The following is a 16,627-nucleotide window of genomic DNA, read 5'->3' on the forward strand; positions in this document are numbered from 1 at the left end:
TACAGGCACTGGGCACAAGCCTTAGGGTTACAAGGACCATGCCCCAAAGCAGCTGTTCCAGCCCTCTGGCACAGCTTGTGTTGTGCCCGGCACATTTGAGAGATGCCCAGACATTCTGCTGCTAACCACCATGGACAGACAGGGTGCAGACAGCAGTGCTTTCTTCACCCATTTCCTTCCCAACACAAATGGTGTCTGTGACATACAGGATTATGAGGGAACAATGAGCCAGAGGGCAATAAACGGCCAACTGATGGTGAATTCTCTCCAACCTGTGTCACCGAGTTAAACATACCCCTACAACTCCACCCCTGACTTCTGAGACTCAACTGCCCTGGTGAACACTCAGCTGTCAGCGTTCAGGTTAGCTGCTGTGCACATCTCCAGCCTTTGCTCAAAGCTCCATAATGAAGAGGCTGAATTTTTGATAAAATCATAAAATCACAGCCAGACTCTTTCCCTCAAGTCAGAAATCCCCTCTTTTGGTTGCCATATCATGGCTCTCACTCTGGGATCAGACATGATACTTAGGAGTCCTGCATGTAGGCATAAAACAATAGAAAATAAAAACCAGAGAAATAAACGTTTTAAGCATCATAGAGGAAACAGCTCCAGCAAACCCTATCCAAGTGTGGGCTGGGAATGTCAGTTCTGAAACACTTGCTGGGGTGTCCAGAGACAATTCATTCAGCGACTCAGTTGCTTATTGACAGGAGTCCTTTCTTTAAATAAGAAGGAAGAGTTGCTACCACCTACATTCTACTGCCTCAGTCTAAGATGTGGAGAGCTCATTGCTTCTGTTACAGTCCATTTTTAATGCATGCTGAGTAACTACAGCACAAAAGGTCCATTTTCCATCCAGCGCTGTACAACAAAGGTAAAACACCTGTCAGCAGGCTATTAGCAAGGCAAAGGAACAGAGTTACTAGAAAGAAAACTTATGCTTACAAGCGAAGAAGGGAAAGAGACCTACTGCAGGTTCAGCACCCTCTGGAGTCCGGCTGGCCCCCACCCTGGAATGCAGCAGATGAGAAGCCCAAAGAACTGCTCCAATGCCAACTGCTAAGGAAGGAAATTTCCTCTTCTCCTTCCTCACAACAGTGTGCAGTAAACTTGCTGCAGCTCTTTGTCCTTGAAGGCCAACATCAGAAGGGAAGACATCTTTAAAGAGAAGTTATCCCCCAAGTTCACAGCTGATATCCCTTTCTTATTCCTTATTCCCTAAGTCTCTGGGGACAGGACTGTACCAACAGAACTGGGGTAGGACAAGGTAAAGGTGGGGCCTTGTGCTCCCCATTACTGGATTTTGGTGGGGGGCCACGGGAACTGACACACTCTGTACTCATCAAGTAAGTAAATGTATTGACTCCGATGCAGCCAAGAAAACACGGACTAGGCAAGATATAGAGGCCCTCACCATCTTGTCACCCTCCAAATGGGAGAAACGCAGTTAACAGCACTAGAGAAATGTTTCCTATTTAATTTTATTAACTGATTGACATGAATTAATGCATTGGGATATTTGATTGTGTCATAAAATGTGTATATGAACATCATGATTCAATTTAATGTACCCATTACTGCTTGATGTGCCATTATATTAGACTAAATTAAAAGAATTTTATGGAAAAAAAATTACAATTAAAGACTCAAAATTGATTACATTCATAACTTAGAGGATATTCACTTCTATTCATGTTTTGAATAATGACAATAAAAGAACCAGAAAACAACACAGACCATGGAAAGATGGACAAAATAAAGTGTGGCAGAGATAAACAGAACAAATGGAATGAGGGGTCCATAAAACCCCACCTTCCCAGAGGCTGGGAACAGCTGAGCACAAGTCATCAGCACAGCAACAGTGTCTTCCAGGACAGAAGGAATTTTGTCAAGACCCCAGCGCAGCCCAGCTAAAGGAACACGGAGGCCGATACGTTCCCCAGGCTCTCCTGGAGGACCTCTGGTGGAGTTTGCCCCATGCGCACAGTGTCCCTGGACCACAGCCGAAGTGTTTAACCATGCCGTACAACTTGGGTGCTATGTGTCTGTTTATCTGCTCCTGTAAGGTGGAGCAGTGCTCTGTACCCACCCAGAGGTGTCTGGTAGGTGAGAACACCTCCGGTTTTCATGTATGTCCTTGTACTGCCAGGCAAAGGGACTCACATTGCTCCACGTCACTCCATTTCACCCGTGGCATCAAGATAGGGTACAACATTTCAGTTCAGTAACTCAGCACCGTCTTAGAGACCTGAGCGGGAAAAAGAGACAGGAATTCCCAAAGGGAAAGGATGCTGCCAGGGAACTAAAATCAGCCGTGGGTAACACTTCCTGGCTGGGGCTATCTGAACCTCCCCTTTTTTTCCTGGGACATGAGAATGGTACTAAGAAACCCTGAAAGATCTTCCCAGCATACACAGAAGTGACTGGAAAAGAGGTTTGGACTCCAAACAAACCAGAATTATGATTTAACTGGTACAATTGAAGTCTAGCCTGAGTCATTCCTCACCTTCTGTGGACAGGAGACTCTGAGTAAGAACTAGGCATGTTCCTCAGCAGCGAGAAGGTAAAAAGCATCTCATTTCCCAGTAAATCAATAGGCCAAATCGTCCCACAACATGAGCAGCATTTTAAGATCCACAGCTCTTTTTCTCTTGGGGAAAGGAGGGAATGACCAGCAGGATGTGTTAACTAGCCAGTTCAGTCTGGGCATCGGACACCGGAATTTTGGAAACACAGGAGTTGAACTTGTGGAGACATGCACGAGTAAGTGGTGAGGGCCTTGAGGAATACCCGCTTGAAGACATGCCAGCAAGTAAATTGTTGGTGAAAAAAAGTACAACGCATGTCAGGTTTTTAATTACATGTCTATTTTCCCAACAAAGAAGTGCAATTAAAGTTAATCATGTCTATTATATTACACAGTGCCTCCCTTCCTAATGGAACCAGGCCTGCATGAAGGAAAAGCACATTAACACACAAACCCTGTTTGTACATAAGGATGTTTTGCACTCCGAACACACTCGGATACAGCCATGCTCAATTACGCATCATCCACTCGAGCACACTGCTCCACCAATGTCTTGGGGAGTGGCAAGAGGAGGGAGCAGGGTTCACTTCCAAGCCCCAGCATCCCCAAAGACATTCTGGATGTGCCCACAAGTCCTGGGAGCACGCAGGGGGGTCCCTCCCGCTGCCTGCCGTGCACAGCCCCAGCCCCGAGCAGGGACCCCGCAGGGCTCCGGCAGCCTCAGTGTCAGGGGTGCAATGCACAGGCTGAGAACAGCAGCAAAGCTCAGAGCCCTCTATCATCAGTGAGCCAGCGCAGTCTGATGGAATCTGAGGGACACCCAGTTAGCAGGATAAATTTTGCTCTCTGGTGTCAATCTAGAGTAGTGCAGTTCATTGTGGGATTTAATCCCTGTTACAGCAGGTGTAAATAACAGCAATTCCACTTTCCCCCCCCAGCAATTAGAGAAATAGTATTTCCTGCTTCAGTCTCATTTTATAGCCTTCTGTGGCTGCTGCCATCACCATCCAACTCTGCCTTTACACACACGTGGTGCCAGAAAGAAGCACTCAGCAGCTGGGAGAAAGGAGGCAGCTCTCAGAACCGGCAGAGCCAAAGCTGGTGCCCATCCATCTCTGTATCCACAGTGGTGGCTGTTCTTGGAGCATCCCAGGGCAGCTCCCACACCCTAGAGAGTCCAGCAAGGCTGGGGCAGCTGCAGGCAGCTCTGCCACAGGCACAGCTGCCCGGGATGGAGGCTACTTCAGAGAAATGACATCAATGGCAGCGCTGAGCCCTGCAGCAGACACCACCTGGAGAGCCCACGCATGCCCTTCTCCCTAGCTGCTGAGGGTTTGGCCTCCTGGCAAAGAGCAAAAGAGCTCAAGATGGACACAAGCGTGAGGAATGTCCATGCACATTTCCACGCAGTTTCCAGGCACTTTTGGCAAAGCCCCATTCCAGCAGCTCCTCGGGTGCCACAGAGCACTGATCCTGCATTTCCAGCACCCATCCAGCCACCAGAAGAGGCTGAGATCAATACACCATGCAGCACAATGTCTAGAAAAGCCTGCTGAATCCCAAGGCTTAGCCCTCAGACAACTCTTCCTGGCAACTGATTCCAGTACCTTGGTTCCCAAGGTTTTCTTTTAATTTTACTTGGAGGGCTTGGCTGCATTTCTTTCATGTTGGCAAACCTGAGTAAATCCAGGTGAGCACTGACAGCTCAAACTACTTCTGCTGTGCTGATGAACCAGCTTGGACAAAATCCTGAAGAAGCAAATAATTTGCAGAGAAAAAAGAAGTTTTAATTTCAGCCAAGTCAGAGCAAATAACCAGTGCAGGGCATCATTAACAAAGCTGTCTGAATTTAATTTAGTCTTCAAAACAGCAATTCCGAAAAAAGCCCCAGCTTTGATACAAGGCAGAGAGAAGGGGAGGAAGGGAGGAATCCAAATTCAGTATTTTTTTTTTGTGAGCACCTCTAATAGCAATCACTCTCCCGCTTGCTCAACCCAAATCAGACTTTTAGATTTTCATGTATTTAATTTTCTTTGCTTTAAACAGAATCTCTGCAGCTGGCTGGAAGGGGATTTAGGTGGTGGAAGTGTCCACCTAGACAAGGATTTGCCTGTAAGGGAAAAGAAATTCGGCAGACGGCATTGGGAGTGGAGCTGAACCCAAGCACCGATTATTAAAATCACACACTAACTCTTTAGAAGCTGCTTCATCCCATCAAAACGTACATGCTGATCTGAACCAGCACTTGAAATTCCAGCTGCAGAATGCTCACTATTATTGAAGAAGAAATGAAGTGTTTTATGAGACTACTTTCAGAAAATCAAAAGACCATGAAAGAGAAAACATACGATAGGATGCTGCAGTTGCAAACTGTTGTCAAAAAGCTATATTCAAAGGAAAAACAGAAATTTCAAAATCATTAGCTGGGTCTGATACATACAGTTGAGCTTACTGAAATAATTTTTAGCTACACAACTGATCTACATATAAAATCCCTACACACAGTGTACATTACCTGGCTGAAGAGAGACTAAGCACAAGACAACTTTTCTGCATAAAGCCAAAATGATAAACAGCATCATTTAGCCAGGGTTCCTCAACAGGCAGGGGGTAACAGAAACTAATGGCCAAACATGTCCCAACTGGTGTAAATTAAGTCAGAAAAATAAACACACAAATCTACAAACCTCTGGAAAGGAAGAACTTGCCAGCTATGCCAACAGGAGCTGCAGCTCTCATGGGTTTATCCGAGGAGCCTGTTTGATGCAGCCCTTCCTGCACACCTGCCCACATCCCACTCAACCCAGTCAGTGGCATTCCCTAGCAGAGACAGCTCCGTGCAGTGCACGTCATGCTTCGGACAAGGCAAGAAGATAAAACCAGATGACTTTAACAATCTCAGTGAATCTTAGTGAACTGGGACGAGATGTGGGCAGGGAGCTGGAACCGGCCTCTGCCCCCTTCTTCCCTACCTCTGCTCAGCTCCATTCAGCTGCTCCTTGAATTCATTTTTTTAACCTGCCTCTGGCCTTGTAATCACAGTTCCTGCAGAGACACACAGACAGCACCAATAACTCTGAAGAAATGATTCATCAGAATTATTTCCAGAGGAAGTGTATGTGGTAGGCTGCCATGTCCTAGCCAGCTGAGAGGCTGAGCTCCCAAAGCTGGGAGGCCCTGGGCTACCACTTACGTGCACTCTGTAATGCTCAGGAATGCCAGATGTGAGAAGAGGGCCACTCGCCTTCTGAGCAGCCTCCATGGCACTCAGCATCCAGCATTTGTCATGCATTTATCAGCCCCAGCCCTTCCTGATGCTCTAACACACCTTGGCATCTCCCAGGTGGAAAGCACAAGGCCTCAGTCCTCTTTGTCAGTCCCCTTGTTATACTCAGAGGAATAAACAACTTCTCCATAGTCCTACCATGCTGCACTGCACAATGATATGGCAAATAAAATTACTTCCCACTCACCACAAGGAATAAATGTCAAAGCTCCAAGTGATACACTCAGAAACAACTTGCAGGTGATGGTCAGGTGTTCTCCAAGGCAGAAGATGACACCTTGCTGGGAGCAGAACTCTTCCCCCCACAGCCATCCTCATCTCTGTGCCCCTGTCCAGCCCCAGAACACCCAAGGGCCACGCCCGACTCCCCCATCAAGAAGGGCCTCAAACGATACCCCTAGGCAGCAGCACCCTCCAAGCGATGGAAAAATGAGGTCAGGCTGCCAGGATGGAGCCACATGGCTGGCACAGCCACTCCTGGAAAACTGGGAGCTCCCCTGGCACCATTCCCCACACTGCTTCTCTATTTACAGATTCACCGATAAGCAGTAAAAGCTTATTGCTTATTAGGCATTTAAGGAATGACTACAGCTTCATACAGCAAGGTCTTGTAGGATGCAACACAGGGGAGAGCAGCTAAGCAGCTCAAGGATTCTTTTCCCAAAATGCCATACCTCAACCCGTGTACCAATTCTTACCCAAAATCATTGGAGGATTTTCTCTGCAGATTCCTCAAGTATCAATACAACATCATACAAATGTAGGGGGGACGCCAAGGCCAAAGGAAGAGCTGTTGCTCCTGAGATGCCCACCCCAAGGCCTTGGCCCCCCGGGCACATGGCAGGTGACAACAGCATGGGCTCATCAGCTCAGCTATTGTGTCTCGTTAGCTTAACCAAACTCCAAACTCCGTGTGGAGCGCCTTTCCCCCTCAAGTTATTAAAGGGTAGATTTCTTTTAATTAAACTCATTTACATGACTAAATTAGATTTAATTACTCCCATTCATTTTTCTAATACCTCTCTTTGACTGGAGAAAGGCAACTTTTATAATTGCTCCAAACAGGACTGGGTGGCTCTGCCCTCAGTCGAGCTGGCACGAGGAAACCCCGGCCCTACAACAGAGAGAGAAAGGCCCAGTGCAGATTTTGGGTATAAACAAGCTGGACAGCTTTTCCTACCATACACGTACTGTGTGTGGTATTTACTTTATCATCGTAAGACCTAACATTTATGGCATGATTCAAAGCAAGGGAAAACCCACTAAAAATTCTTTTCAAGTACCTTCTGTCCGCTCAAGAGAAATGCAAGAAGACAAACAGCAATTCAGCTTGCTTCCTCTCTTGTACGTTTGAAATTTGGGGGGAAAGTCAGCAATTCAGAAATTGAAGGCTCAAGACATTTTTAGTAAGCCCCTCAGCTAGACAGCTCACTGATGTAATTATAAATTTTCTTAACTGCAACATCCCGTACTTCCTAATTTTTACAATTTTGGACTTGGAATGTATAAAGCTGCTAAGTTATCCATGAAGCCAAAGTATCAAGCTTCCCAGTAGGCCAGAAGTCACCATATTGAACTCTGTGGGCCTGTCTGGCACACCCCAACTCCCCTCATTTCATCCTACCCAGCACTGCCTCATGTTGCTCCAGTTCAGTGATGCACAAGCACAAGAAATTCCATGCAGAATTCACAATATGCTGAGTTTCCAGACATCTGCACACATGGCTCAGTGACTTCCCTCACGCCAGCTGCAGTATTGCCATTGGTGGCCCTGGGGGCCAGGCTGGACACAACCTCCAGAGCACACAAAAGTCCCACCAAAACCATGCAGTCATGGCAGGAACACAGGGCTTTTGTCCCATACACTCCTGTTTGCTCCTAGGTAAGCCAGCCCTCATCCCACCTCAGAGATTTTGTGCCTCAGGAGAGCTGACTGCAGCCCACGGCTGAGAACAGCAGACCTAAGCTTTGTATGAAGTACAAGAACTGACACCTCTACTCAAACATTCCCAAAGATACTGCTTGCAGAACAGCCATTGTGCTACCCAGAGCCGAGCTGGTGACCTGTTTGTGAGTGGAATGGTCCCTGGCCTCTGCCAGAGCTGTTCTGGGCACGCTGCGCTCTGTACAACCTCCTCCTTCAGCCGAGGTGAACGCACGGCACTTATCCAAGACAAACGCAAATCTCTATACTATTTGGCACCAGTTCCTTTCATTAGATACAATTTTCTGCCCCCTTTCTCAACATGTAACTAGTATTTATCCAACCACACATGATGTGTGGCCTAATTATCACTCTAATATTTTTCCGAAAAAAAAATAAATGAATGTAATTAACAAGGAACTAAGAAACCAACACCCCCCACCTCCCCCCCCTTGCTATTTTTGTTGGGTTTTAAATCAGGTTCAGTAGTAATCACAGTGGTTTGGTTGGAATCAGACATGGTATTTGGATTCTTTGCCAGCACTTCAGATTCTGAAATTCACAGAATAGTTCAAAATCAAAACCTCACTACTTCTCTGGTCATTTCTTCTCTTCACTTCTCAAGTCACCTTAGTATCTTCACAGATTCTTCATTAAAAAAAGATCTGAGTAAACAGTGTCACCAAAACCGCAGCTGAAATATGTACTGCTCGTAGGATAAATTATCTGACCAAAGCACAGGACAAATGTAATCCAGACCCAAACCCCAAAATTACGGGCATGTCTTGTACCATTAGGTTTCACACTGTTTCAGCAGCTTTTATCAAAGATTTGAGAAGGCTTTTCAGCTGCAGGAGATATGTCTCCAGCAAAAAAAACCCCCCTCCAGCCAGGTGAAACAGAGCCACCAGTGCCTGGAGCTGGGGCAACTGCATTCCTGGCTCAGAAGTCACACTAAATGCAATTAAGAGAAATTAATATGTATGGAAGGGAAAGTCTGAAGGAAAAAACTGTGCCTCCTGCCATTAATCCCTTACCTGTTACCTGTCACCACAGCGACCCACCACCCTCTTGGCTCAGGATTTTGTAAGGAGGTCTGAAGCATCTCCTTCCTCTTCATCCAACAGACTTACCACCGAGATCTGATTTCAGGAATTTCCGGACAATAACCAGGCTGTAATTACATGCCTATGCGAAGCTACACCGTCACATTTAGGAAATCACTTGAGAACACGGTTAATCCCAGGAATATCATGTCCTTATTTTTCAAATCCTGCGTGGGAGAAACAGCTTTAGGTTCTGTTTGCATACTAAAAACTCTAAGTGCAGTCGCACAACAGGTTGCCCTGTTCTTACAAAAATAAGGGTCAGATGCATCCATCAGTCTGAGGGGCTGTTCTGACTGCAGCACAAGTACCGTAATTCCCCCAAATTCAAGGCAACGTGAGTAGGCCCTCAGTGTTGAATAAACAGGGGGGAAAAAGCATGTGTGGGGGTTGTTTGGGTGCTTTTGCTGGGTTTTGTGTTGCTTTATTGGGTTTTTTTGGGGGTGGGGGAGTTGTCAACATCAAGTAAACATCTTGGCATTGCCTTGTCAAGGAACACCTGAATGACCCAGTGTGTGGCACAAATGACCCCAGGTAGGCCAGCTCTCTGTTTGGGAACAGGGAGAAGATTTGGGAAATGGAAATGTCTCCAAGATTGGGGTATGGCTTGAAAACTTCACTTAAATCGTGCCCCCAACAAATGCTTTTGCTGTCGAGTAAGGAAAAAAGAAAAAAGTGCTGTTTAAAATGTTTGATAATCTGACAAGGCCATAAGGCTTAATGGAATCAATGATTACACACAGATGGATGATTAACTCTCGAGGTTTAATGTTAAAAAAAGAGTGCTGGATTGCTACTTAATGGAATTACACTGCCCATATGGAAAAGAACTATAGCCTGCCTATACCCAGAATTAGGGAACAGGTGGTCGATCTGGGCAGGACTGCTTGGAATGCACAAAAGCGTGCTGAACTTGTAAGTGCCAGAAAAAAATAAAAAAAAAAAGAAAAAAAAAACCACAAAAAACCCCAAACTCTTCCAAAGTGTGTTAACTTTTCCTATCTCAGAATTTTAAATGGCAGAACTGAAGGCAGGGATCCTCCCAGCCCCAGCTGCCCTGTTTGCTGCAGCTGCTGAGCACAGCGCAGTGTGAGTGAGGGATGCTGCTGGACCCACACAGGCAGTGGGGGTCGGGAACAGCTGGCCCTGACGCTGGAATCTGCCATGCCCAGCCTAGAGCTATGTGAGTTCTTCTGCCTGTCCAAGGGTTCCAAGAAGCTTCCCATCCCCATGGCAGAGGATCCCTACAAAAAAGGCTTTGGCTGCTGCAGTCCATCCCGCTCTCCCCGGCCATTCCTTACTTGGAGAGGACCCTGAAGCCACTGCTGTAGGACAGCGTGCTACAGTTAAGGTTTGCTGTGGTGCCACATTGAAGAACTGCCTCTGTTTCTGGAAGGAATCCTCGCTGATTCCATTCTCAGACCAGTGACCCCTCATCCACCATCCAGAACGCGCTGAAAAGCGAAGCCTCTCTCACAGCCTTTGCTGCCTGGGGGCCCTTGGGCATGCCGGACACTTACTGCAGGAGCTCCATGGCATCCCATTTAGAGAATCCTCCAAACGCTCTAAGACTGTTCATGGGATGCAGTCATGAACAACGTTAAAGCAATCCTCTACACATGCCACACCTGAGATCACTATCCTGAAAAGGATGACCTTTATCCCAGCCTCCACAGCAGGAGCTGTACACACAGCTGTAAACTCCCCTCCAGGATGAAAAGCATTCTGTACAAGCAAAGTAGGATCACCAAGAGCTTCTGCCCACAAGCCTTTAAAGGTAATCCAGCAGGAAATCAGACCCAGCTTTGTAGGAGAAGGGCTCCTTTAGAATGGAGACAGGACTGGGGCTCAGAAAAATTCAAAGCTAACAGATTCCAAGACCCATTTCCAAAGCAAGTTTGGTATGCAGATATCCATAATCCTCTTGAACCGAATGAAGGTCATCAATGCATGTCCACAATAAACACAGATCATTAAACAGGCAGAGATATCCAGAAGGATCCCTTATTCTACACTAAGAATAGCCTGCTGGCATAGTTCAAACAATTTCTACAGTGACATCAACTAGATTGCAAAGAAAGTATTTTTCAGTGTAAATAACATAACTCCAGAAGATAATGTTCCTAGAGGGCACTTTAAATTCACACCTCGTCTTGGTAAAACAGTTCCATATGGAAATACCCAAGTCACACACAGACTCTGCAAACCCAGTCAGCAGGAAATTAGGTGATCTACGAATTAGGCTGGAGACCTAAACTCATTGAAATCTGAGCTTGATTTGCAGGGTTCACTTGACTAGAGCTGAGGTGTGACATGGGGTCTCAGAGCCTCTTCCCCTGCCAGCGGCAGGGGTCTCTCATCTTCTCTGTCCCAGCAGTGGCCCAGCCAGCCCGGCTGCCCACAGAGGTGAGCTGTTCAGCCTTGCACACCATACACAGGGCCCATTCCAGAGAGGAAGAGCTCTTGCTTCTTCCTCCCAAGTGCAAACACTCACAGGACCAGTTGTCACAAATGACCACTCAAAATGTACTGAGGTTTGTTTTTTTTTCCCCATATAATTTATTCATGTTCTTCTGTAACCAAGGAAACAGAAGTGATTTTTCTCTCTCATCCAACGTCTTCTCTTAAAGGTTGGGTTTTCTAAACCTGTGGGGTCTAATAGCTGTTGAAAACTGAGTGCCAAATTTCATCCAGAGAAAGCCAGCACTCCAGACACAGGAGCAGGACACCAGTCTCCTTTCTCTACCTTTATCCTACACCTGTGACTGCTCTCTCCCATGTTTGCTACCATAAGCATTTCATGTCCAAACTCTCCCAAGCAGGGCTCTCTCTTATTACCTGCTGTTCCCAAGCACGACACAACACTGGCCTGAAACAACAGCTGTGCCACTTCCGCATGGCGTTCCCCCTTGGTTAGCATTCTCCAAGTCCTGGGTGGGACTGATCTCCTGGACACTGAAGGAAGGGATCCTCCCAGCCCCAGCCACCCCATTTGCTGCAGCTGCTGATCACAGCAGGATGTGAGTGAGGGACACTGCCAGACCCGCACAGAGAGGGGACAGATGCTCCCCCCATCTCCTTTTCACTGGGACCTTTGGTGACTTGTTCTCACACTTCACACACCTTCTCTCCTTCTGTGGTGAAAAAGCACCTGTTTTCAGTTCCTGTCATGCCCCAAATTTCTGAGGCGTGCCTAAGACAGCAGCCAGCTCCCATCCTGTTTGCCCGGTGAACACACCTCCTTATCACAGCATCACATCTCATTTCCTTGAAACCCACTCTCTTTATTCTAAACAACGCAGAGGATTGATGGATTTGAGAGGGCCCCAAATCTGGATGGCATACCCAGAGAAAGAGAGACCAAAATCCCAAAGTAGGATTTGAACTTTCCCGGGAGCTTGAACTGAAATGAGCAGAATCCAGCCCATCTGAGGCACTAACTCACTTGGTTCTCACTACTCAGCACTTGTGATGGCAGTAACTGGCAGTGGAACTGCTGCACAGTGTCATCCTCACGGAACATAGGGTACTCTCCAATTAAATTGGTACCACTTCTGTGCTGCCATTAGGATGACTTATTTGTTTCTGATTAATTAGGTTTCAGTTTCTTCCTTTTTGGCATTGCATTTTCCTCCTGTTCAGACTATCTGGCCAGTCTAGGTCTGTGTTGGCACAGATCAGTCACTGCAATTCTGGATCAGAAATATGTGCCTTTGATGAACCTGGCTTCTGGTTCCTGTCAATCTCTGTTGCGGGGTATCACGAGCCACACAGACATTCAGGCTCTTACACGCACATACTGTGCGAGATCCCTGCAATGGGAAAAAAGGGAAGAAGGCAGCCGTGACAAGGTTGGCTCCTTTGGAACCACAGAGAGGTGCCAACTAAAGGTCCCAGCAGCTCATCTGCCAGAGCATAAAAAGCTGCAGCAAACATTTGTCTCCTTGCTCATTTGAAGGCCTTGTCGTGGCTGGAGTGCTGGGTCGTGGTGGGAGAAGGCTTGGGAGGGAGGACAGAACCTGACTCGCCTGCAGCACAGCTGCACTTCTGCAGCCAGTGGCGTCACGGCAGCAATGGACCGGGCCAGAGGGTGAACCAGGCTGAGCCTGCGCGGCTGCTCAGCCATCAGGGCACTGCTCTTACACAGCAAGGAACAACCAGCAACGAGGCATCAAAACTCAGGGAGTCCTATCAATGTAAGGGAGAGAAGAAACTGAGGAATTCCATATCATTCCATGCAAAATTATTGAATGCTTGGAAATGGTGCCTTTTTTTTTTTTTTTTTTTTGGCAAACAATGTATGGGGTCTCCAATGCGCAGATGGGAGAGCAGCTTATATTTAATAAAATAAAAATTGACATTGGTGGCACATTCTCATATACAGTCATACATTATGGATGATATAGACTCGGTATAGTTTGCACACAGCCTAAACGTTTGTCCTACAGATGGACAGGGAATTAGAGGGATAATAGTTGACATTACACAAACATTCCAAATGTGTGCTTTTCCAAACACAAGTTAGTAGAAAATCTACCTCAGAAGTAGAGGACAAACCATAACATAATCAGCAGCTCCCACTTCCATGAGCTCCCACCAGCCTTGGGAAATGATCCCAGCAAATTAAGGTACTGTCAAAGTGAAAGTAAGCCATTGAATTTTTAATTAATATTTCAAGTCTTCTTATAGAGAAGTTCTGCAATTCATGCTACCTTCATCTGGTAGCAGCAAACATGCATCAATGCACAGAAAGAAGACACCAGATCCTCTGGCTCTTTAGGCCACATGTCCACCTACAGCAATGCTGAGAATGATAAACCCAAAATAGGTATCTATGAATGCTTTTAATCAAGCTGCCTGTCTTCAACTTTGTCCTACAGACACTAATTTCACAGCACAGACACTGCCTCCAGATATGCCTTTGTTAACAACATCCATTTTTGTTTGAAAATTCCACTTACTGGGCACGAACTTGCTTATAACACCATGTGAAGCAAAGCTTTCCATCCCAGTTTTACCTGGAAAAGTTTTTTATGTTTTCAAGCAGAAAACAACTGTCACATTTTTAAGTACTTAACTTGAAACTCAATTTTGCCATCTTTCACCCTCTTCACAAAGTTCTTCACAAAGACTCCCATTTATGAGCCTCCCTCAAGTGATCCGCAACACAGAATTACCCCCTTTAAAAAAAGGTTTTAAGCTCCATGGAGTGTCATGGAGAAATGTCATGTTTCTGGGAATGTCCAACAAATGTTTGAAACTGTCTTTTTCAGTATGTCCTTGGACTGGTTACAAAAAAAAAAAAAAAGTCTTTCCAGGAAACAAAAACTTTCGGTCATCTCAGAGAAAGTTAGTTGTCTTTGACAAGAAGACAACAAGAGAGAAAATGTGATTTTAACGGAAGAAATGCCCATTTCCTGCATTGACTGTGTTGTTCTGAGGGCTTTGCTCAATGGTCCAGGAACAATGTGTAAGAAAACATTGTCAGGCAGAGCAGCTCCTTTGCTATTCTGAATTAAGTTGGAATTACTGGGCCAAGAAGTTAGCTGGTAGGATTCCCTAAATACTTCCTGCTGTGCCAGAGGAACATGGTGGAACTTTCAACTACTTTTCAGAAAGGGGTACCACTGGCACCACAGCAACATCCTAAATCCCAGTTCCAAGATCACTAAAATCAAGTCAGTAATAAAAGAGACAGAGTCACAGTATATTATGAGTCCTTAGCAGCAATATTTGAGATAATAGCTCTCTCCATAACGATTTCTCATGCAATTTTAGTCTCAAAGCTCAAAATTAATTACAAACACGAAACAAATCATGCTGTTAAAATACATATTATAAACAAATTATGCTCTCAAAAAAGGTAAGTTATAGCCTGGGAAAGCAATTGATAAACCTAAAATGCTCACAAATAACTGAAAAATGACAGGTCAAGTGATCACTGAGTGACCAACATATAAACTACCCAGCACAAGACATAAAACATACAAACAGACTGCCACTCACTCATCACATACAGTAAATAAACCATATGGGCTTTTTTTTTTGCATGTCTCAGTGCTGATGTTCCTGCAGTGTTCCCAAGCCAAAACCTCTGAGCTGTTAAAAAGATTTTCAAGCCTCAGCTCCACCCACTATGACACAGAATTAACATTTCTGTTCAGCAATCAGTTAAAAAAACATTAAAAAAATATTCAAGACTGTAACAAATTCCTCCTTAACTCCCATCCTAAAGTCCGTGTGCTCAGCATTTTGCCATTGTGTGCCTCGCTCCAAAAGGATGGAACCTCCTGTACCTTCTAAACAGGGCTACACGGGCCTGTGTCACAGCAGCCACCATTAACAGCTACTGCCAGCTATCAACCCCTCCTGCACAGGACAAACGCTCTCTGCCTGCAGCCAGCCCAGCTCACCCCAGCCCAGCCTCCTGCTCCAACACCCCAAATGCCAAGTGCCTGGCATTCCCTGTCAGCTGATTTCCAGAGACTCACTTAGCACCGTGTGTTGGACACAATGTCAACTCAACAGCACTTAATAAACCCACAGAGAACTAATGCAATTGGAACCCGACAGAGTAAGGCATTAATACTGTGCATTTTAATCAAAGGGAGAGATAATAATTATATCTCTATGTAACTAGAAAAGCTGAAAGGTTCTAATGGGAAAAAATAAAACCATCTGTTTGCTCTAAATCATTAAATGAGTGCTTTAGGACAATGTCATCCCCCTAAAGCCTGTAACAATTTGGGCCTTAAGCAGAGATGCAAATTGATTAAATCCCAGCGTATTTTGCCACAAATGGTGGAATCCAAATACCACTGAACAAACAGTAATTTCTGCCACGCATCATGAAGACAAGCCAAAGACATTTTCCCATTCCTGAGTCTGCAGACGGGAACATGATTAATGGCTTTTTTCAACCTAGGTTTTTAAAAGCTATCATATTCTTTATTTTAGGAATCACAAAATATCCTGCTGCTGCAGGAGATGGTGCAAACCCCAATCCCTAGTTCAGAGGTAGCTGTTGGGCTCACATCTCCCACATGAGAGACTGTCTCCAGTTGTGTTTTTTGGGGAGGCTGAGCCAGTACAGTTCCGATGGAACTGATGCTGAGGCCTGACAGGTGGAGGTTTAGGATTAATGTGCCTGAAAGGACAGGGACAGGGACTGTGCTGACAAGCACCCAAGTATCATCTCACCAATGGCACTACTGGGTACCTGCATCCTCTCACTTAAATCCAGGGTTGGGCTCACCCTAAATTACAATTTTTTACACCCAGGTAAGCATTTCTGTTGAGCCTCACTTTGTCCAGCCAAGACCTGCTGGAACACAGAGTGGCTAGGAGCAGCTTTCCAGAGCTACCTCAGCTTCAATGCCAACAGAAGCCATGCTGAAGTGATCCGTCAGGACAATAACCCAGACACAGGCTTGTAACTGCAGTAGAGGACTACCCCATGAGATCAGTTAGGTGTCTCTTACACCCAAATGTCCTCAAGAACAGTGTCCAATGCAGATGGCAGTGTGAGTCCTTCTCCAGGCAGGAGAGGACCAGATCCCCAGTGGATCAGCCCTGAAGCACAGATTTGAGGTGCTTTTCCGGAGCTGCCACAAACCTGACTGTGCAGGGGGACTTGCCCCCTCCTATGCCCTTCCCACCAGGAAGGTTCCTGACTTATACCGGATCAGAGCTTGCTCCTTAGTCTTTTCCCACCTCATTCACCTGACAGCCTGACAGGCTCCTCCACAATAGACATCTTATCAGATGTGACTGATTGCTGT

General features: G+C 45.9%; 1 long non-coding RNA gene across 1 annotated transcript in view; it reads right to left on the minus strand.

Annotated features, from left to right (window-relative positions):
* Positions 1-1,746: 1,746 nt before the first annotated feature.
* LOC131378552 (uncharacterized) overlaps positions 1,747-16,627 on the minus strand; it is an 89,501-nt gene continuing 74,620 nt past the window's right edge. The window contains exon 3 of the long non-coding RNA XR_009207824.1: positions 1,747-2,251. This is a non-coding gene — a long non-coding RNA (uncharacterized LOC131378552). The remainder of the gene's footprint in view (positions 2,252-16,627) is intronic.

The sequence above is a fragment of the Hirundo rustica genome, chromosome 5 (assembly GCF_015227805.2).
Source record: "Hirundo rustica isolate bHirRus1 chromosome 5, bHirRus1.pri.v3, whole genome shotgun sequence".
Lineage (NCBI taxonomy): Eukaryota > Metazoa > Chordata > Aves > Passeriformes > Hirundinidae > Hirundo > Hirundo rustica.